Source organism: Balearica regulorum, chromosome 9 (assembly GCF_011004875.1).
Source record: "Balearica regulorum gibbericeps isolate bBalReg1 chromosome 9, bBalReg1.pri, whole genome shotgun sequence".
Classification (NCBI taxonomy): Eukaryota; Metazoa; Chordata; class Aves; order Gruiformes; family Gruidae; genus Balearica; species Balearica regulorum.
In genome coordinates, this window is record NC_046192.1 from 4,410,626 (window position 1) to 4,432,769 (window position 22,144).

A 22,144-nucleotide genomic window follows, 5' to 3' on the forward strand; every position below is an offset into this window, starting at 1 on the left:
CACAAAAGGGCTTTAAATTTTGGAAACACAGGAGGGAGATCCCAGGAGGAAGGAAGCCAAGGAGAGGAGAAGCTGAGTACTGAATGTGAGGGGACTGCTACCCAAGGCTGCAGCTCTTGTCCCAGTCTCAAGCTCTGCCCAGTTTACCAGGTGCTTTGTGTCTTCTCTCACTCACGCCACTCTGCATCTGCACTGGGCTGAGCCAGTCAGACCCCTTGCTGCCGATGCCAGAAGCCTTTCTTGTTCTGTATTAATTTTGTTTTCCAGCAATTTTTTCCATGTTACCTCACATTGACAAAGATCTCCTTGGACGCATACTGCCTGCCTTCTTCTGCCACATAAGTATCTCTGTGGAGGGGCGGAAACTTTGCTGCTGCCAGAGTTGGGCAAGGGACCCAGTCTCCAAGCACCTCTCTAGACCTGCACTCCATGTGTATTTATATCAAAGAAACTGTTAAAAGGGTAGAGATTTATCCAGTGTAAGAGAAAAAGTGCCAGTTAGTCTCTGGCAACATGCACTGCTGGTGAGTACCGTGAGAGGCTGTCCCCAGAGAACCAGCGGTGGCCACTCATTGCTGAGTAGATCCAGAGGATCTGTCACAGGCAAAATCATGGTAGATGATGAGAAGCAGCATCATGGTTGCTCTTTGTGTGTGCCCTCCTTTCTAAAGCCCTCTGCCAGCAAAACCACTCTGAATTCACAGTAGTGCAATCAGACTGCAGAAGGGCAGAAGAGAACATTTATGAATTATCTTCTTAGTCATTTACACATGAAGGGTTAACTGTGGCACAAAAAGGTTGTTTAAATGTCCTTTAAGTATCCCTTAAGCTTCCTCCTTTCCCCTCTTCTCCTTGATGCATAGCCAGGGCTTTGCCCTGCTGTGAGGCCAGAAGCCTGTGTGAAGCTGCCAGCTCTGCGTACAGCTCAGGGCAGTGCAGGAGGGACAGCGCGTGTGGCTGCCTGGTGACAGCCCGCAGCTGCTGTGGCCTGACATTGGCACACTGCCTGCGATGGGGACGGCAGCCAGACTGGGGCATGGTCATGCTGCTCTGACTTACCTTCATGATTCTCACCAGTTCAGCAAGAGCAGGTGAGGGTCTCGTGTATCCCAAGCGGATCTTGGCAGGAGTGGGGATGTTGCACTATATCACCGCCTGCCTGGGTGCTCAGTGCTTGCAGGGCTCCTGGAGAACAGACTTGGTGACTGCTCATGGTTCACACACTGAAACAAAGCAAGCCAGTGCTGTGTGGACACCAACACAGGTGAGCAATGCTAGGGATCAGTATGCTCCACCGTATAGTTAAATCATGTACAGTGGCCTGGTATTTTCTTCAGAAATTTCTCCACATCTGGAAGCCGCACTCCATGGAAGGGCCCCTGGCACTGGAAGTCCTAGTCTGGGCACGGTGACGCTTTGCCTGGGCTTGGTGCTAATCCAGCCCTTGGAGAAGAGGATCCACAGGGAGGGCAATAGCAGCTGTAGCTTATGCTAAGCTAGAGAGGTACCTAACTTCAGTGTCAGTCTGGAAACTACTGTGAGCAGCTGCTGGGTTGTGGTCTTTTTTTTAAACTAGCTGTTACAAGAGCTGAGCATCTGGGATTCCCTTTGACTCTGAAATGCTTGAAATGGAGGCCAGCTCTGGCCAGGACATTAGTGTTAATTAATCTATTGTTTTAGCCATGCGTTACTTGTACAGCAGCGAAGAGACAGACCCACCTTTCTGAAAGAAAAACAGCTTTGAATTTCCCATAGTGAACTGTCCAGGTTTCCATATTGATTCTGACAGCTTTCCCAAGGAGCAGTGGAAGCAAATAGTTGCTTGTTTTACTGACATAGGAGAAAAATCTGTATCTCTGTGCAGATCGGATCTTTTTTTCCTTTTGATTAAATGATATTGCATCTACAAAAGTCATTAGAGTTCCAAATACTTTGCAATTAATCATGAAGAGAGTAAATGAATCATTGATTTAACATTAAGAGAACTTTTTTTTTCGGCAGTATATTCTCCTGCCAACTTACATTACCAGTAACTATTCAATAAAGAATAAAATCATACATTTGGTCTGTTTCAGCATGTGCCTCAAACTTCATAAATACCAATACAGATACAGCCAAGCAAATCTTCTTGCTGATTGTGAACTCTAGCTGACAATATATCTAGCAGTAAAGATTTTCAACAGAAAGCAGTGATGGATATAGCTTCTAATTTGTTCATTGATACAGTTTGGGCAGTTGCATATGTATTTGCATGGTTTAGGGATAGCTCTTTGGGTGTGAAAAGGCACGCGTGGAGGTGGCAGGGTGATATTATCTGGCCTGCACCGAAAAGACCTAATAGCATTTTTTCAGCAGCGTGTATGCATGTAAAAAAACTGATTATGAGGATATGCCCAAACATCCACAGAGGTATCGATGCTGTTGGCTGAGTATATATTTGTGTCCATCTGTAAACTACCTTCATTGGAAAGGAAATCCTGACAATTTTACAAACACTGCAATATGTATATAAAAGGTGAAGGTTATGAGCTTAAGCATGCACAAACTAGGAAATGTACTCAGTGCTATATAACTGATCCACAGATTTGACTTTCATGGCCTTGGACTTTTTTGTATTAGACAGTGTGACTTCTGGACAAAGGTCTCCATGCTGTTGGGGCATTTGGCATTCATTATGTCACACCAAATGTAGGTGAAGAAGGCTGCAGCAGGCAAGGGAGGAAGAGGAATGAGTCTCCCACTCCATGGTCTGCATCTGCCATGTTCAGTAGTTGTGTGACCACACGCGGTTGGACCAGCTTGCCAATCTGGAAGAAAATGTTGGTTTTATTTTGGTGAGTTAGTTTCCTACGAGCTCAGTGAGCTGAATCTGTGCACTACACAGTTGCACAACCTGAGGCAAGGGAAGTTGCCAAAGCATGTGGCAGGAACAGGAGAGAAAGGAGAATGGGACCACATTTTTTCAGCAAAAGCCTGCAGCTAGATTGAATGTAATGTAATCCAAAGCCGTAGCCTTAAAAGGGAATATTGCTCATGTGTCTAATGCAGCATGAAGTCATGTGGCAGGCTTTTCTTCATTAACATGGTCTCTCGACCCCACCCAATTTCCCATCCTCAATTTACAGAAACATTGTACTGAGATTTTTACTGTTCTGTGAAATACAGTCTTTGGCCACTGGTTCACAATGTGTTAGTACCTGTGCAGGTGGAGGATTGTGCACTGGGAACCAGGCTATCGAACCAGGGTTGATTGGTTTCCTTTGTTTTCCTTGCAAACAAGGTATTACATATAATCACTCGGTAAGATCAGAGAAAATACTAGAAATAACGGAAAAAGTGCACTCAATTTAGGACAGAGGAATGAATATTTGGACATCTGATGTGTATTTATATCAGAGAGAACTGTTGAAACGCTGGAGATTTATCCAGCTTAAGAAAAAAGTACATTAGTCTATAATAAGCTCTAGTAAGATCCTGTAACTTTATGCGCATGAATATTCACCACTGAAGTTAATAATACTACTTTTAAACTTAGGTACTTGACTTAGGTACCTTGCTCAATCAGACCCCATTGCATCAACTTCTCTTAACGACTGTTGCTTGGATTTTGTCATAGAAAGTTTTTACAGGTTTCCAAGGTTAATTTTTATTTTCTCCCATCCCCAAAGTGTCATAATAACTTCAAGCTTCGTTTGTACCTTGTTTTATTTTTTTGTCAGCTCTATTGGTCCTTCAGCTTAAAAATATTCTCCATGCCTATAATACATGAGGGGAGGCGGGAAGGCAATTGGGGCCAGAGGATAATTACCCTCTTCTGAAGCTTGTGGTACATCTCCAGTGCCAGTATCACCTATAGGTGAACTAAAATGTCAGGCTTATGAAAATACAAAAACTGGTAAAATACGTATATATCCATAAATCTATTTAAGCAGAATCAGTGATGGATGAGTCCGTTTAAATTTTAGAGTCGTATTTCTGCTAACTTACTGGAAGGGGAATCCCATAATTCACTGGAGAGTCTCATTCTTGTGAATTACTGTCTTCATCATTTAAGGAATATTTCATCTCCTGAAGATGATCTTCAGCCACTGTAACCTGTATTTGGCTTTCAGCTATATTTCTTTATCTTCCTTAATGTATATGATCTTGTGCAGTTCAGTCCTGAAGATTGGAGTCCCTGCTTTCTAGTTTCTGGAACTTGTTTATTCGAGAGTACTACCTAACTAAACATAGTATAGCAGTGTGACCGACTTCTATTTTCTCCCTCCTTCCTTGTGATCATCACTTTTTACTTCACCAGCATCTCCTGCGGCTCCTGAGCAGTGCCTCAAGCACGCATAACAAGCTAAAAAGGAAGCTGTTTAGTATGCCTAAATGTCCAGTCATTAAACTGGTGACAAATGGTTTGGTCTTATGGGTAAAACATTGGGCCTGGTGACAGGATGACAGCTGAATTCCTGGCCCTTCAACACTTCAGGCATGTTACTGGTAGTTCTGTGACCTCATGTCACAAAGCACAGGATAATGTCGTCTACCCTTTGCCTGTTTGCATTAGTAACTGTAGGGCCCTTGAGGCGGTGTAATTACGTCCGCTGCACCTGCCCAGGGACCTAATCTTAGCTGGGCTTCTAAGTGCTGAGTAAAGTTCATCCTGGAGGGACCAGTTTTGAAAGGATCCTCAGTCTTTCTGACACAGATATTTAATATTTTGTACCTTATTTAAAACTGCAGTAGCACTGATAAATGCTGCAGTTGGGAGGGAAGAGCTTTAAGGAGCAGTGTGGTGGAGGTGGGGAGGGAGCATCACGTCAAGCATGAGGCTGAGCCTCAGCCACCCTGTTTGGTCCAGGGAATGAGGATGGAGGGAATCTCTAAGTCAGCCTGGAGCACATGGTTCCCAACGTAAATCCTTGTGGGAAGAAGCCCTGTGCTCTCAAGTTGTGTCTTCCCATCCTTGCTCTGGAAAATGAGGATAATAATACTTTAGCTATCTTCTCTGAGTGTTGCTTAATATTTGAATACTGCTTTGATGCCGTGGAGTGCTGAGAATGAGAATTATTGCTCTGTATAATCCCTATAATTCTATTATTCCACGAGTGAAGTGATCCAAATAAAACTGGAAGCATCTTTTATGCAGACCCAGAGCCAAAGTAGAACTGAAATTTTGTATCTGTAGGTAGTGGAAGAAAACTAAGCTCAACCACAGAAAACTTATTTTTAATGAGTAATCCAAAGTCTGTGGATGTCTGTCTTTATGCCCTTGGGCTTTGAATGGGAACAGCAGAGACAGGAAGCCAGACAAAATGGAGAAAGAATTGCTATGGTACTACTTCCAGTTCTTGTACATGGTGTTCACTATGCCCCGGATTTCTTTAAATCTCCCTGCTATTTTTAGTGTTTTGACAGTTTCCATGGACATAAGAAAGGAATAAAGTAATTTCCGCAAAATTACCGATGCTGTCCTGTGAGCTAGGCATCAAATCTCAGGTCTGAGTCAGCTCAAATTTCACCTCAGTCATATGGCCTGAACCCATCAATAGGCTGTGAAGATCTGCCTAGGAAGTTGTCATTTTGGTTCTTCCCTTGCACTTCTTTTTTTCCAAAATGTGCCCTCTGAAACTTCTTAGAAATGTTTGTGTCTGATGAGAAGTGGAGCCATTGGAGACGGGTTAGTGGGCAGAGCAAGGATATTTAAAATGTATGATAGATGAACACCATTACAAAGCTATTACCATCACACAATGTGTAGCTTAAATATCTTAAGGATATGCATGGTTTCGCTAGTAAAGAAATGACTGTGTGAGTGGAAGGCATTAGCACAGCAGTGATTATGCTAATGGCACTGTGCCAGGCTTGTGAGCCGGGAGCAGGGGAAGCTGAGGTCCCTGGAAACTTCAGCACCTTGCGACTCAGCCTTGCCATTTGTGGTGGATATAAGCATGGATATAAATATGGTGTCTTCTTTATTGCTTAAAAGAGCACCACAGAGTCATGTAAAAATCTGATCATCAAATGTATACCCCTGTGTGGTAGGGTACGTGCTTGGGATTTCCTGGGCACTTAGGTTAGTGCACTAGTGGTCCTTGCGGGGACTGGTACAAAGGTTGGTGTGAGGCAGCAGACAAGGTATGTTCCTTCTTTGCTCATGCCCAACTGAAATCTGTGAAATACTTTTTAGAAAAGATGAGCACCTTTTTGAGATGTAGCCATGGGAAGCTTCAAGGGCCAACAAGCACTGTACCTGCAGGGCCACCTGTAAAGAGCAAATAAGTGATCTCCAGTTTAGCTGGCTTCTTGCTCCGCCACCTGACGACACTGCCTGCCATCCCCACAGCCCTTGGTGCCACTGGGTAATAACACAATATTTTGCTTCTTAGTAAATATCTTTTAAACTGATGAATTCAAAAAGCACTTTAGATGACGTTTAAAATTTAGAACCAAATGACTGAGCCGTGAATAATGAATCTTGCCCAGTAGATGGATGGCACGTTACCGTGCAATTCTCTGCCTCTCAGTCATTGTCAGCCAAAGCATTTTTCTCTTCCACTTGGTTTCCCTCCTCTCTTCCCTCCCTCACCCCGATTATATACAAGACCTATTCAGAAATGCTTTATTTTGAAGAGCATGTGCAGAGGGAAACTTTCAAACCAGTCAGACGTAATCACAGATCCATTTTTCTCCTTCTCTTCAATCCTTACCTGAGGGCTGGTTATTTATGATGCCCATCTTTAAATGGGGGGTTTCTCTGCATATCAGCCCATCTTCACCCATACATTTGCAGCAGTGTCTCCCAGGTGCACAGCGGGGCAACACAACCACCCGTGCCCCTGATACCCCCTCGGACACACTGCCTCAGTCACACGGTGGAGGACAGTGAACAGGCAGCTCCCTCTTTTGCCACAGCCCATCAGGCCAAATCAGAGGTGCCACCTCCAACACCCAGCGGTAGCCAATGTTCTGGGACAGCAAAAGGTTGCTGTGGCCCGTTGGCAGCTTGGCTGTACAGGTGATGGCTATGGTTTGCCTGTCCCAGCCTTCCTTTTCAGAGATGGCATTCTTTGGCCATGGCAGCTCATGCCATGCTGTTTACTGGCCTTGAATGTGGCTCCTGCCACCCATCACTCTGCCAGACCCACACCTTCTGACTGACACTGCAACAAGGTGTTTCCTTCCTGGATAGCTGGCCCCTGCTCAGCTCCCTCAATCCTTTACCTGGTTTAGCCATGCCCCTTGCTGCAGACCTTCAACCCCCCGCAGGCAGGGCAGGCATTAGTTCCAGCATCCCCTCCAGCTGTGTACAGGCCTTCGCACCACTACAGGCAACATTCAGCTGTACCCCAAGTTAGGCTGTGAAAGCATCGGCTCCTGCATCCTCCCCCCGGCAGCCGGGGGTCCCTTCCTTCAACACCAGCAACACAGGGAACAGAACAAGGAGAAGGGGGGCGATTAGGGGAGGGATGCTCAGGATGTAGCAAGCGGGCAAGTAACAGCATCCCTCACGCATGCTCTGAATCTGAACTCTGCCATCTCAAACTGAGCTGGGTTATGGGTGCCTCAGCACCGGGGAAAAGGAACAGATCCGTGCCATTTGTGTTACCAGGCCCCACAAATTAGGCAAAAGGGGATAATGAACTTAGCAGGAGGCGCCATTAGATAGGAACACGTGACTAGGCTTGAACTTTCAAGGATTGCCTTCAGCTGGGAGTCAGTTCTGTAAGGGCTGCATTCCCACCCTAGAAAAGCCAGGGGCTGTCAGCTTGATTTGGTTGCTATGTGCTCTATCCCACTGACTGGATAGGGTGGAGGAGAATCCTTGCAGTATGTAAGAAGTCATGCTAAAGAAAGTAAAAATATTTATTATGGTATTGGGGTTTTTTTGTATTCTCCACTTTCATTGACAGAATGTTTCTGCTCAGAGGAATTTTCAACATCATATTGCATATTATCTCCTTGTGCTATTACCTTGTTCCAGAAGGAAGCTGTGGAAGGTGCTGATTTTGGTAATTACTCTCAGGTTTTTGAGATGGAAATTATTTCTAGTGGAGGATGATCAGGCTAAGTGGGCTACTGTGAACATCAGCCTCTGGACTGACCTGTCAGACTGGAACAGACCAGCAAGGCTGGATGTAAGCCCTTGGGCCCTGCTGCTGTATTGCTTTTAGGTACCTTGTTGCTGCTGCCTTGCCTCCCTCTGGCAGTTTTGATGCTGCTGTGGTAGTGTTTGATTACTAACACCAGTAAATTCTACCCAAGGACAGATGTAGCAGCAGGATCAAGCTGCCTCACACACAACTCAAAGCAGGAAGAGTTGTGTTTGTTCGTATTCTGCTAGTTGCTCTGCTAGAAGTAATTTCTCCAAGGTAAAAAAAGCCCTTCATCTATGCCTGCTGAAGTCTACTGTTTTGCCTGTGCTTCTTGTCTTACATTGCTTGAGACTTTTTATGTGATTCAGTGAGAAACATTAGTGAGGAAATAGCATGTTTTAAGACTAACTTTAAAATTGACTCCCTTAGTTGCTGTATGGGTTCTTAAAACTTTTTTTCCCCTCTTTTAGGGTTCCTATTGTTTCAACACCCAGATTAGAGCTGCTTTCATGTGGGAAATGCTCTTCTTCTATGAAGACTTGCAGGATATTTGCCCAGAGTGGCCATGAAGAAAGTCCCCTTCTGTGGTAAGTAGCCTCTCAGAGGCTAATGCTCTGTAGTAGGATGAACTTATGAACTTCTATGTGGCATCAACTTGCAAACAATGGCTGTGTTGCTCTGTATTTATGAGAAAGGTAAATGAATGTTGCAAACTGTTGTTTACAAACCCTAGTTTCACGTCAAGGAGCAGAGTAAAAAGGGGATTTTTTTTTTTTTTTTTTGTTAGCTAGGTGTCAAAGCTGCCTCTCCCCAACTCTTTTGTATGCAAAATAACAATGCAGAGTCAGACTAGAAGATAGGAAATTGTCTTTTGGGACAGTTATTTGAAGCAGTAGCAAAATAGCAGTCTGTACCTGAACCTCAACCCATTCACACTCTGCAAACCTTAGCAAAGAATTATTCTCTGCTGAGTTATGTGATGAGCAATAAAGCTTATTTTTGCGAGCAGGGATAAAAAAAGTTTGGTGAGCTAGACCTTGCTTTGAATGCCTAGGTATTCCAGTGTGGATACACCTTCCAGCTAGACTTTGAGATGGTCAGAGGAGAGAGATATTTTCCCTTGAGTATGATATAGCTGAAGTGACATAGGAAAGGGTGACTGGAACAAGGCCTGCAACTGATTGGAAATGTCTCAATAAAGATGAGGGAAAGGCAGTATTGCAAATCCTGGGACTGTTCCAAATAAGATTATTTTTTTAAAAGAAAACTGGGAAAACTTAGCTGAGAATTTTAAGTCAGGAAATAGTGGGTATTGGATTGCTAATGAGTTGTAAACTTGATTGAACCTAATGTATTGATTAAGGTAATATTTTTCCTAATCTTGTTCTTAATACTTACTTACCTTTCATTAAACTTAAGAAAAAGTACTGCTGAAGATATGTGTTTAGGATTCAAGGTAGCTACAAGTTTCTACTGGTTAACGCACTATGCACTCAGACTAAGTGAAAATACATAACGTAGTGCAGTTAGGCATATAAAGCAAGCTGGTATCGTGAAGTGGGAAGAGCCTCAGGTTTCGAACTATACACTGGGGTTACATTCAAATAAATCAGCATTCTGTGCACATATCATGGAGCATTGCATCACGTTACTGAAATGAAGTTTATTGCCATGGCATAGTAGAGCTTTTATGTCCCAAACATTGCAGGCTGCAATAGCAAGTGTAAATGGGATGACTGTAGTTACCAGTGCTTCTAATAGTGTTGGAGCACGATGTGGGAATTGCATTGTATGCAACAGCTATTTGCTAAGGCCTCAGAAGTATAAGTAGATGGTTTCCAAAGGCTAAATAGGCTGTTCTGCTGAATTGGTCTTAACCAGCAGCGTTGACAGATCACACAGGCCCATGTGCTAGTCCTTGGATCACTATTCAAGCTGCTCTGTGAAATCAGGCATCTTTCTATACAGCTCTTCTTATTCCATTTGTGCTGGAAATGCTCAAAGTAACAGTCTCCTAGTCTTAACATAGTATTTTTACTTTTAATCCTAGCTAAAATAGAAAAAAAAAAATAGAAAAAGCAAAGGAGGAAAGGCAGACATTAACCAAAGATAATTTCTAGGGCACTGATTTTGCTCTTAGGACTATAGTCCTTTTAGACAAATTGACTCCTATTTGCAGCTCTTGGTGTTTTCTTTGGGTTTTTGGGGGTTTTTTCTTCTTCTGTCCCCTCAAAGATCCTTCTTCCCTGGCTATAAAGCCTTTCCAAACTCCTTATCTCACAGCTCAAAGGAGGAAAAAGGGTCAGGGGGAATAATCAGTGTCTGTATATGCTCAGAATCCATGATCTCTTGTAAAAGATGTTGTATGTCATTGGAATAGATGCTGAGAATGTGACCTTTGAGAGAGTGATTAGACAGTGTGAGCCTTGGTTCAGCATGGCACTTAAGAGTTTACTTAATTCAAGCAATTTCCTAACAACTTTGGTGGCTTACTTGCAATCTGTGCTATGTCGGGGCCCAACACTCACAACTGGATAAAGTGTTTTGAAATATTAGTTGATCTATTTTACAGAATTTTTTTCTTTTCACTTGGAAAGTCTTCCCAACAAAATGGTTTATTGCAACATCAGATGTTCTGGAAATGTGATTAATAAAGAGCTTGCAAGAATTGAATTAGCAGGCAAGAAATTGCTTGTATTGATTTACTCTATGTATACGCAAAAACTCTCATTGTGACATGAGCTGCTTCTCCTCTCCCCACAATTCCTGGCAGCAAATAGAAAGCAAATTTCCACCAGATGGTATGGGGGCAGTTCAAACTTTGTGTTATGTATGTGGTGGCACAGGTGTGGGGCTGTAAGAAGACAGAAGGGCTCACTAATAAAAGCCAGGGTATTGCGAACTATGGCTGGGAACCAGGAACCGACTCTTCCTTGGGCTGTTATTGACATTGGAATTACTAAAGACAGTTGGGAGCATATTCTGTTGCTGGCAGGTGCAGGTGGCAGTACAGCTTCTAATCCATGTGAATAATGGATGTTCAGATCTTTCCTGAAATCCTTTAAAGGTAAAACTGTGACCACAAAAGAAAGCTTTCTGTTATTAACTCCCCTTTCCTGACAATATATGTGGGTTTCTAGCTATTCTGTGAATAGCATAGTGTGAACCATTGAAAAGCTACTGAGCAGCACAGGTCTGCAGCTTGCCAAACAGTGTGGGACAACTCAAACTTCCCCTTCTTTCAGGGAATGCAGCTGACATGGCTGACTTCAGCCTTGCAGCGAGAGCTGCTGCAAGCAAAGGAGAATACTTGCTATGCATTTTTGCATAACCGATCCTGTGAATGATTTTCTACTTCATTTATTTCATAGGAGAGCTTGCAGTGTCTGAGCTTGGACTAAATACACAGGACTGTTTCAAATATGCCTGAACTTCCGCTGAGTATTTGTCTGCGTGCAATCCTGGATGCTGATTTAAACTTCATGTGGCAAATGTAATGGAGGGTGTAAATCTTCATCTTGCTTCTCATCCAAACCATAAAAATTAGATAATCTGGTTCATCCTGTAGCTCATGCTAAAATGAGTCATATCTATCTATGTGTATGTACTTGTATAGGGGTCATTACTGAAATTCCTGCTGTTAATAGGTTCCTACAAAATCCCTTCCAAGGGAAGTAAGCCAAATAGCTTTGCTCTCTCATCATTCCTACAGAGGCAGCCACTGGGTCCCAGCAGGGATGTTAGCATCAACCAATCTGTGTTTTGAGTGAGGCACCAGGAAGCTTAGTTTTCTGGGCCAGTATTTCAGGAAAACATATGGCAGCGTCTGCTGCTCATGAAAGGCAGTGGCGTAGTCAAATACTGAATCAGGACTTTCCCACTGCACAGACTTAAAGGAATCCAGTTCTCCCCACAGCACTGGAATTTTGCATTTTTTACTGTAGCCCTAATAGAAACTTTTCTGCAGCTAACCTGTGCAGGATTTGAACTCCATCATCAGCATGGAAGTCTTCAGGCTAGCAAAGCCCAAGTCTGTTAGCTAGCCTCAGGAATAGATAAGTGAGCTTCTTACACAAAGAAACTACCAAAGACTGTCTTCTATTGTAAGCTGTATTTTAATTTCACTGTTTTAACACACATCATGTTAGATGGAGTTACTACAGGGCAAGCACTGTTATTTCTAATATCCTGTTGGGATGATGAATGGGCTAGCGCTTCAGAGCAAATCTGGGGGGAAAGGGCACTTATCACTGCTGTATCTTTTCTGTTCAAACTTGCATTGAAACTCATTTTAGTCTGCTACACTGAACTTCTGACACTTCTGCCTCATTGCTATTGCGCTGTCAACATTGAGCTTGTTTGTAATTAGTGTCGAAATAGAGTAGTTGCAAGTGAGCCTCTAGACTTGTGGAATAAGTTTAAAAGCATATTAGTTGCCTTATTCTGTAGTACAGTCTTGCTTGGACATCTCTTCTTAACAGGATAAATAACTTTGTCTTATGAGAATCTCTTGATTGTATTCTTTTGCTAAAGAGCACTTTCACAGCTAGCACTAATGACTTGGTTTCTAGTGACAGAGAATTCTGACTTCTTTGAGATCCCTAGCGGTTTGGGTGTCAGGTGACTGCAGGTATTTTAATTTTAAGCACCTACCATAGTGTTATCTGGCCTAGCAACTTTTCTGTCATTCAGGACCCAGGAGTAGATTTCCCTTTAATGTAGAATGACTTTGTTATGCGAGGTAACTGTTTTCTTCCTTTAATTTCAAATTATGTTTGGGGTTTTTTTCCAATCTGTAACCACAGTATCAGCACCATGTCACCTGTAGGTGGGATTATAAGCAAGAATTGCCAAAGTGTCTAAATATTAAGTATGGATATTCATGCACTCAGATGTTTGCATGGGGGTTGTTTTCATTAAAGTACTGTATTAGTAGCTGCCATTATGTTGCTCTCCTGTGGTGCAAGCATTCTGGATCAGAAGAGACCTGCCATTTCACATGTGCTCCAGCTGTTCCCTTCACCCACCACAGTCAAGCCTAGTATTTTCTTATTTTTAATGAGTTATGTGTGTGGGAAGGGGGGGGGGGGGGGGGGGGGGGGGGAGAAGGAAAAAAAAAAAGGCAGAGGGAGATTTTTAGATTGTTTCCAGCATGAAGAAGCTGGGTGAGATCACAGAAGGGCCCGAGAAAGTTTTTCATGGCCATGTGAAATGCAGAGCTGCAAGGCTGACTCACTTCCTTGACTGTTCATTGTGACAAACCAACAGGGCAGATGCCTTTGTCCCTGATGCTTTTGTTTCTGAGAGCACTGATGATTTCTGCCCTGTTTTGTAGTCTCCTTTTGCTCCCGCTCTTCTGTTTTCTGGGCTCTTTATTACTCTGTTTTGATTTGGTTTTACTGTCCTTCAGGCATGTTTCCAATCTCTTTGTCTCATCTTAAAACTACACGTGGTTCAGGGCTCCAACGGATGGCCCCAGGATGCCTGGTCATGGCTTTGCGCATGTCATAGTCAAGCAAGCTGAAATCCCAACCTAAATCAGTGCACAATCTGACGCAACTCCTATGTTTGTCAATGCATTGAGGAAAAGCTGTGCCTAGTGGAGCCAAAGCAACAAGGAAGGTAGTGTCCCTTCATAAAGACTGGCCCAAGCCCCCCACCATGGCAGTATGGACTGCATGCATGTGCCCTGCCTGCCTCTGGCAGCTCTGGAGGCCCCTTTGTCTCTGCTCAGTGCCACGCTTGCACTGGAGCACTGTGTTTTTGTACCTTGTCTTCTGCCAGCATCATGCCTCCTTCATCCAGGAGAACCCTCCCAGAATAGGTGTAGATCAGTCCTGTGGAATGTCCTGACAAGTGGGGGTGATCTGTGGGTATCACACTGATGTTCAGAAGTTCTTACCTGGTGGTGTTTGGATCCTCTCAGCCCATGCCATATTGGAGCTAGGGGCTTGCAGAGCAGGACTCCTGCTCTGTTTAGAAAGCCTGCTCCATCTTGCAAAGAACTAGCATAATCATGACTGCAAACCTGAATGCCAAGTTGTTCCTTGCACTTCACATCCTCTGCAACTTTGGGTAGTTGCACAGCAATTTGCAGAAAGCCTGCTGACAATAACGCAAACACTTGCTGGTCTGTGCACAGGAATATCCCAACTCTGGGCATGTAACCAACAAAGCATGTAAGCTTCTATTTCTCTCTTTTTGAACCATCGTTCAGCTTCAGATAATCTTCAGAGAAAAGGATTCAAACCTCCATATCAAAGCCATATACCCAGTGGTCATGAAGAACTGCAGAATAAACAAGATTTGTCTTGTAGCAGGGCTGAGGGGATGGAGTGGGTGGTGTTGCTCTCACGTTGCTTGGCACACTCTTAGAATGGAGTAGGGCCTGGGAAAGTGGTGCTGAGCTGATGCAGGTCAAGCAGAGTGCCATTTTAAGGTCCCTGTGCTCTAGCTATGTCTGATCACTCCTTGTAACATTAATTGCTTCTGTACTGCTTCAAACCCTGCTGTGAGGGAGTAATCGAGCCCCTGAAGTGTCATTTGGAAAGAAGGATGGGTTAAAGCTCTGGAGGTTTGATAGCAGACCACCAGTACTTAAAATCTGAGAACTCTGTATAGTCTGGAGACCTTTATAGCTGTGCTGAATTACCACTGGCCTAAAATATTGCCAGAATGCATTACTTGCCTCTGGAAGCCATTTGTTTTCATTTACTGCACAAAGTAAAACAGGCCCAGGGTTACAAACAGCTCAGTCTGTGCTGGGACTGTTACTCTGTTGCACTGGTAAATGCCATTGTCACTTACAAGTGCCATTGTCACTGATGTAGCACAAGCAGCTCTGCTAGCTTCTCCAGCTTGGTGGCAGAGCATCGGTGCTTGGAAATGGATGTTTAGACCAGGCTTGACAGAGGATTTAAGGAAGGGATGCACAGGGAAGGTTCTTGTGACAGGCCTTGGAGGGAGGAGGTAGGTAAGAGGTAGCAGAGAGGCTTCCTATGCCTTGCAGCCTACTGCTGGGGGCACTGCCTGTCTCTTGTGTTTGAGCAGTCTGTTCAAAGACGAAACCTGTAATGGGAAGGAAGAGACTTTGTGTGTGTGGTGAGCAAATGAGCACTTAACACAACTATGAGGTGTGTATCCACAACAGACCGCCTCTCTAGCAGCCCAGTGCTACCCTGGTGTAAGGTTCAAGTGTTATAACTAGCAATTGGCTGTGATGCTCAGCGTCACTAGTACCACTAGCTGAGAAGCTTGGAGTGTTTCATTTTAAATTGCATTGTAAAGGTGAAATAAAGGGATAATCTCTCTGTTCTATAGAAAGGGAGACTTAAACTAAGAAGAGTTTATATAACTGTCCACGTGGAAACTTTTTTAAAAAGCAGAATGTAACCAGGTGAATAGTTAACCAGTCTGTCTGCACTGGATGCATACAATCATTTAATGGGTAGGATCTGTACCTAAATTCTGTCTCTTATGGAGAATTTAATAGCTAACAACCAGAGTAGTCCCTAATGTGCTGAAGAGCTTCTGGAGCAAGGAGGCTGTATCCTTGGTAGAGGAGGATGAAGCTAGAATACGTTTAAATGAACCAGACAGATGCAAGTCTCTGGAACCCAATGGGATGCACCCAGACACGGACTTACAAGAGCAAGTTCAGCAAGGGGACACAAAGATGATTAAGAGCTTGAAGCATCTCTCATATAAGAACAGGCTGGAGAGAGTTCAGATTGTTCAGTGAAAAAAGCGGCTCAGAAAAGGCTTTATCAATGTGTTTAAAGCCCTTATGGGATTAGTAAAGAAGTTTGAGACAAATGCTTCTCAGTTGTTCCCAGTGAAAGGGCATGCAGCAATGGACACAAACTGAAATTCAGAAAATTCTACTTAAATGTCAAAGAACTCTTTTACTGTGAGGGTGGTTGAATCCTGGAACAGGTAGCCCAGAGAGGTTGTGGAGTCTCCATCCTCAGAGATTCAAATCCTGACTGGCTGCAGTCCTGAGGAACCTGCTCTAGGTGCCTCTGCTTTGAGCAGGGCATTGGACTAGATAATCTCCAGAGGTGCCTTCCAACCTCAGCCTGTCTGTGATTCCCTGGAAAGGCAGTGGTTCAGCGCAGGCACAGTAGTTAGAGCACTGTCTTTAACAGAACAACGTAACTCCATGCTCTGCTCTTATTCCAAGAGACCTATCAGCAATCTAACTTTGAAATCTGTATTTCCTGGCTTATGAGATCACCCATAGAGGTAGACTCTCATTTCCTGAAATGATAAGAGCCCAACAGATAAGCAAAGGGCAAGAGCTTGCTCAATCTGTTCGTTATATAACCACATAAATATAACAGTCACTTTTCTTAGCATCAGGTACTTACTCTGTAATTGGTATCACTTAATGTAAAGCGTTGTTCTCCATTTCCCTTCTCAGTTTTAATGGTTGATGTAATTGCAGTTTTGCAAACCGTGGTAGCATACCAATGCACTCGCTTCTGTATCAAGTAAAGTACTTGGCGCTATTCACAATACGTTATTCTAAGGCTTGGATGATCACAGAAATAGGACCAAATTGTGGATGCAGGCAATTTGTTTGGTATCATGAAAGGAACAAATACTAAGACAGTCCTTGAGAAAGAAACCCATAGTAACTAGAAAAAGATTATTTTTATTATTATTTTTACATGAATTATGTTTTTTATTTCAGGTACAGAAATTGCTGCAGTATTAACCCAACTACCTGAATTTTCATATGAGATAGGTAGAAAATTCCACTATAAAGAGAACCTCTGCAGATAGTGGGATACAGAGAAGTTAAATGTATTCAATAGTTTGAAAATTCAGAACTGCTGTAAGGTGCAGGTGTCTGGTGTTTGAGTCAGCACTTCAGGTACAGTTGCAGAGCTTGTGAGGAGTATCTGGTTTCACTGAACACGCTCACCTGTGTAATAACTGACTTGGGTATGAGCTCCACCAAGCTTTGGGGATGCTCCTGTCTCTGCTTTATTCAGGGTGGAAAATAAGCTACTTTTTATATAAACAGTGATGTGATTAATACTGACCCCACTAGAGAATTAAAGTTGCTCCCTCTTCTGTAGTCCTGGCTGTAGTGCCTAGTGGTTGCAGTGTCATTTGCTGTTTCACATGTTTGTATACAGTTAGCTTTGGTAGGTCACTCACTAGGTGACTTTTGGATATAAATGAGATGGTCATAAACTTGGTCTGAAGCTGTGTTCAAATGGCTCACACCTGATGCACTGAGGACAACCACTTAGAGGAATATCATAGAAAAGAATGAGATGTAGGACGGAAACGAAGGTTTTCATTCAACCTTGCCTCAGGAGTTGATCAAACTCAAATGCTGCTTACTTTTCATTGTACTGTGTCCTATGAGAACCTCTGCCTGCCACTGCAGAGAGATGAGCAGAATTTGAAGATGCAGTGGAGGCACCAGACATGACAGCGGGGAGTGAACTGATGCCTGTGGATTTGCCACTTGGTGTCATGGTTATCTCCTTAAGCTGTGAGGCAAAAAGCTTGCTGGATAATGGGAAAGTAAGCTTAGCTGGGGGAGCGAGGATCATCTCTGAAATGCCTGCATCTCTGAATAATGCTTTCAGAGGAGCTGGTGAGAAAAATAGGAGTTTTCTTGCAAGAAATACTCATAAAATCTCGTCTTTGTCTACTTTGTACTGGACACTGATGTTTCCAGTTTTGGGGTGGGGGAAGAGGAAAGAAATTGCTATACTTGATTGTAAATGGACAGCGGAAGAGTGAAAGCTCCTGCTTGGAAATACAGGCAAGGCTCTCGTGAGAGCTGTCCTTTGAAGTCTTTCCACAGAATAGAACAGGGATTAGTTCTGGTCTGAATATTAACTCAGTCACTTCTAGTAAACAAAGTATGCTTTCATTTGCAGTGAGGTCCCAACTAAAATGCATTTGCAACTGTTTATATGGGCGGTATTTAGCACCTCGCCTTCAGCTCAGTGCAGGGACAGGACACCTCCCTTCCCTGGAACTGCCTCACCACTTCTCATTAACTCGGGTTTACTGGGATTTGAAAACCATAATCTTACCTCCCTGCCCGCAGTGTCTTACTGTCTTTAACGGAAACAATCAAACACAGCTCTGAGCTTCTCATTTTCCTCATGTGCTGCAAAATATAGCATAGCATGCCGCAACATCTGTAGGCGATTCTATGCATGAAGGAGTATATTGATGCCTCTGCAAAACACTAGATTGGGGTCACTTCTGAAGCATTTGGTAATACTTCTGTTGAAGGGAGAAGCAGACTGTTTTGTTTACAGCACAGGAATTTCCTTCATTTAAAATGGATCTTTGAGAGCCTTCATTTAGCTGTAAAACAGGGGTGAAAGCTGGTGTGTGGATTCATTGGTATTCTGCTCATTTACACCAGTGCAGATTTTAGCCTGTTTTCTTGCACCATGTATAGACGAATCCAGCAAGTTTGGAGGGTTCCTCCACATTCCCCGCAAATGACTAATATGTTCTTGGGAGCTTTGTTTTTACCACAGTGTTGGCCTATGCAGCAATGCAAGTGCTTGAAGATGCACAGTGTGCACACCATTCCAGTCAACACGGTTATTTTCGTGCCTAAAGTTAAGCACACTGACTGGTTGGGCCAGCACTCTTGACAGAGCTGGAATAATGGAAATATTTCTGGATTTCTTTTTTGTAGTGAGGATGAAGAAAGCACCAAAAAAAAATGTTTGTTCTGCTAAATTGACATATGCCTGTCCAGGAAAGTAGTTGTGCTTTGCATGGGTTGAATTTATGTGAGGTTTTCTATTGCAATTACATAAGGAAGACACATCCTAGCCTGACTGATCATAGGTGCATAGCTTTAACCTAATCAGTGGAACTAATTGCTGTTATATGAACAGCAGCCAGAGATATTGATCAGGAAAAAAGCTGTTTGGAATAGTGACATCTGAAACAATTGGTTTTAAACCAGTCAGAAATATAGCTTTTGATTGACAGAAGAGGATTCTTCTGGCCTATAAGTGTACAATTTTGCTTTCTTAACTCAGCAGGATGCTGTGGTGTGAAATTTGAAAATAATCTTTAAAAAAAAGTTTTAAGAAAAAAAGATTAAGCAGGGCGGCTGAACATCTTTCAGAGAAAACTATGAAGGAGTATGGGAAGCCAGGGTTATTTTCCTGATTTTCTCAGCCATCCAAATCAGAGACTGCAAACATTACCTAGATTTATCTGGGAAGATATAAGAGGGGCCATTGTTCAGAATCTGTCTGGGAAGTCCATATGCACATCACTTTCCTGGGAATAGGAACTTTCCTGGGACTGGGAGATGGCTAAGTCATATTTACAAACTGAGAAACATGGAAATTAAGTGGCTTGTGGTGCTGAGCAGCTGAGAAATCAGTACTAGGATCTGTTGTAGAACTTAGGCAAACAGTCCTGGTGGGAGGGATTTTACCTTGATGTGTTTTCTTCAGGCCTCTGATTATCTGCCTTAATTCATGCCTGCACAGAGGGATGGTATGTCACATTATATTGAACCTCCATATCAGGAGAAATTTCAGGTAGTGAAATTGTTCACTTTAGTATTTTCCAGAATAGTTAAAGAACAAGTGTCTCTGTTTTCTCCTTCTTTGTCAGCCAGTCATGGCAAAAGCAACTAATTTGAAATACAGTCTGTAAAGACTCACGATCCAGACATTCAGTGCATGTATTGAGAGTCCGTCTGTTATCGTGCATGGTCTGATATGCATGACACAGTTGTGTCTCCATCTGCTGAACTAGGCAGTTGCTTGAAAGATGGTAACAAAAGTTACACGTTGATGATGCTTATGTTGCTATGAACTGATGATAGATCACTTCTAGCTATATAGACGGGAGAGGTCAATTTAGAATGAGCTTGAAACAGGGAAATTGAAAATTAGCATTTTGTCTTCAAAATCTCTGTCCAAAGAGAATTGTGTTTCTTTTTGTTTTCCTTCCTTCACTTTGGAATAAGGTGCAGTCTTTGCCTGCATCAGGCATGGTTCTATTCTAGGGCTCGGGCTTCCAGGGAGGGCTGGGTTTGCTGCATGCAAACCAGGCAGTTGAGCTGAGCCTGCTTTGCATAAGGGAGTGTTAAAATATCTTCCAGCCATCATGTCCTGTATTCTGTGTGTAAAGACACACCGTGCTGGTCTTGAATTGCCAGTCCTTACCCTCTATATTCTAGGCTGTTTCTTATTTAAACACTGTTAATTGTTGTTGTTTATGATCATATCAAAGGTCTCTGAAAACGTCAACCAAGACTGATCTCCTCAGTGCGCACACGGGGTGGAACAGCTTACTGCTTCTCATGAACTTGTCTGTTTCTTTCATGTCACCCTCTCTCGGGAGTGAGAGAAGTGAGATGTGACAATGTAAAGTGGCTTTTTCCAACATCGTGCAAACTGCCTGGGACAGAGCTGGGAAAACTGACCCAGAACATCTCAGTCCCAGGCCACAGCTCTTGGCCCATCCTCCTGTGTTAAAGCACAGCCTGGGGAAACCCACATCCCAGAGTCCCAAAAGTGTATCGCCAGCTTCCATTTATCTCCTGTGCTTGCCCAGCAACCCTTGCAAGGCTGTGTAAAGCTGATGCCAGTCTCTTTCCAGCATAGTAGGAACACTCCTGTTTGGGCCTGAAGTTTTCAGAGCGTGGTAGCTGCTCAAGGGTTAGTGCAAAGCCATTTTATCTGCTAGCTTGGAGAACAAGGAGGAGAACTGAAATACCCCCTCTGCTTCCAGCAGAAGAAAAATCCTGTGACTTTATTGTAAATAGCTCTTCCGCTGAAGCAGCTAGGGATTTGAGCATGGAAATTTGGCATGGAAATAGCTTTTCATTACAATCATGTCTCTGAGCATTCCCATGAAAAACTGCTTTTGATCAGAAGCAGAGTTGGAAAGTATTGCCTTGCAGAGATTGCAAACTGCAAACCTGCAGGTTTTTTCGCTATCCATGAATATTATCATTATCCCAGACTATTATTTGCAGGGCAGGAGTGCTTCAGAGCTCCTGAGAGCGCTGAAACAACACCGATATACCCATTTCTAAACAGGGACGAGGAATGCCGCTGCTTCTTTGCAGGATTGTGCTGCTGAGGTGGGGGAGCGAGGGGCAGGCTTCGGCGGCATGGAGGGGAGGTGTCGGTGGGGCAGCTGCGTACTGGCAGGATTTCCAGGAAAGTCCTTGTTTCCTGGTGAATTTTGAGATCGGCTGCCCAGGGGCCCCTCCCCGTGGGCCGTCTGGGTTGTGCCGGTGCCGGCTGCGTCCCTGCGCAGGGGGCTGCGGGCCAGTCTCCTCCCGCCACCGGCGGTGGCTGTTAGCGGGGTTCCTTGGGTCAGCCATCACCGTTTCCTAACCGAAAAAAGCAGTCCGTTTCGGGGTTGGTTGAGTAACCCGCGTTTGTCGGCGTTCCTCGGTGCTCCCGCAGGAACAGAGGAGGGCGAGCGGCTGCAACCGCCCAGGCGGACGCGGGGCCGTTGCCCGTGCCGCGTTCAGCAGCAGCAGCGGGGCCTCGCCGCAGGACTCCGCTCGCTCTGCCATCACCGGTGTCGGGCCGCCATCTAGCGGGCGGCAGCGGGGCTGTGCCTGGCGGCCGTTGGGCGCGAGGGCGGCCGTTGGGCGCGAGGGCGGCCGTTGGGCGCGAGGGCGGCCGTTGGGCGCGAGGGCGGCCGTTGGGCGCGAGGGCGGCCGTTGGGCGCGAGGGCGAGTTTCCAGCGAGAGGCAGGGTGCCGGCGTGCTGGGCCGCCGCTGCTCAGGGAGCATCCCAAGCAGGGTAAGCTCATCTTTGCCCCTGAAAGCTTTGGGTGCTTGTCAGCGATCTTTTGGGGTCACTCTCTTCCTGACTTTACCTGTCATATCTAAAGGCTTACTACTTTGTGAAATGTGCCGTTAACTCTGGTACCTAAAGCATGGGGAGATTTAGGTGGCGTCAGTATTGGATCCACCATATTCAGTGAGAATAAGCCCAGTATTGTCAGTCTGAAACTTTTACAACCTGCACCTTAAAAATCATCATCAAATGGATCTTAAGCTTTAAATGATTAATGCA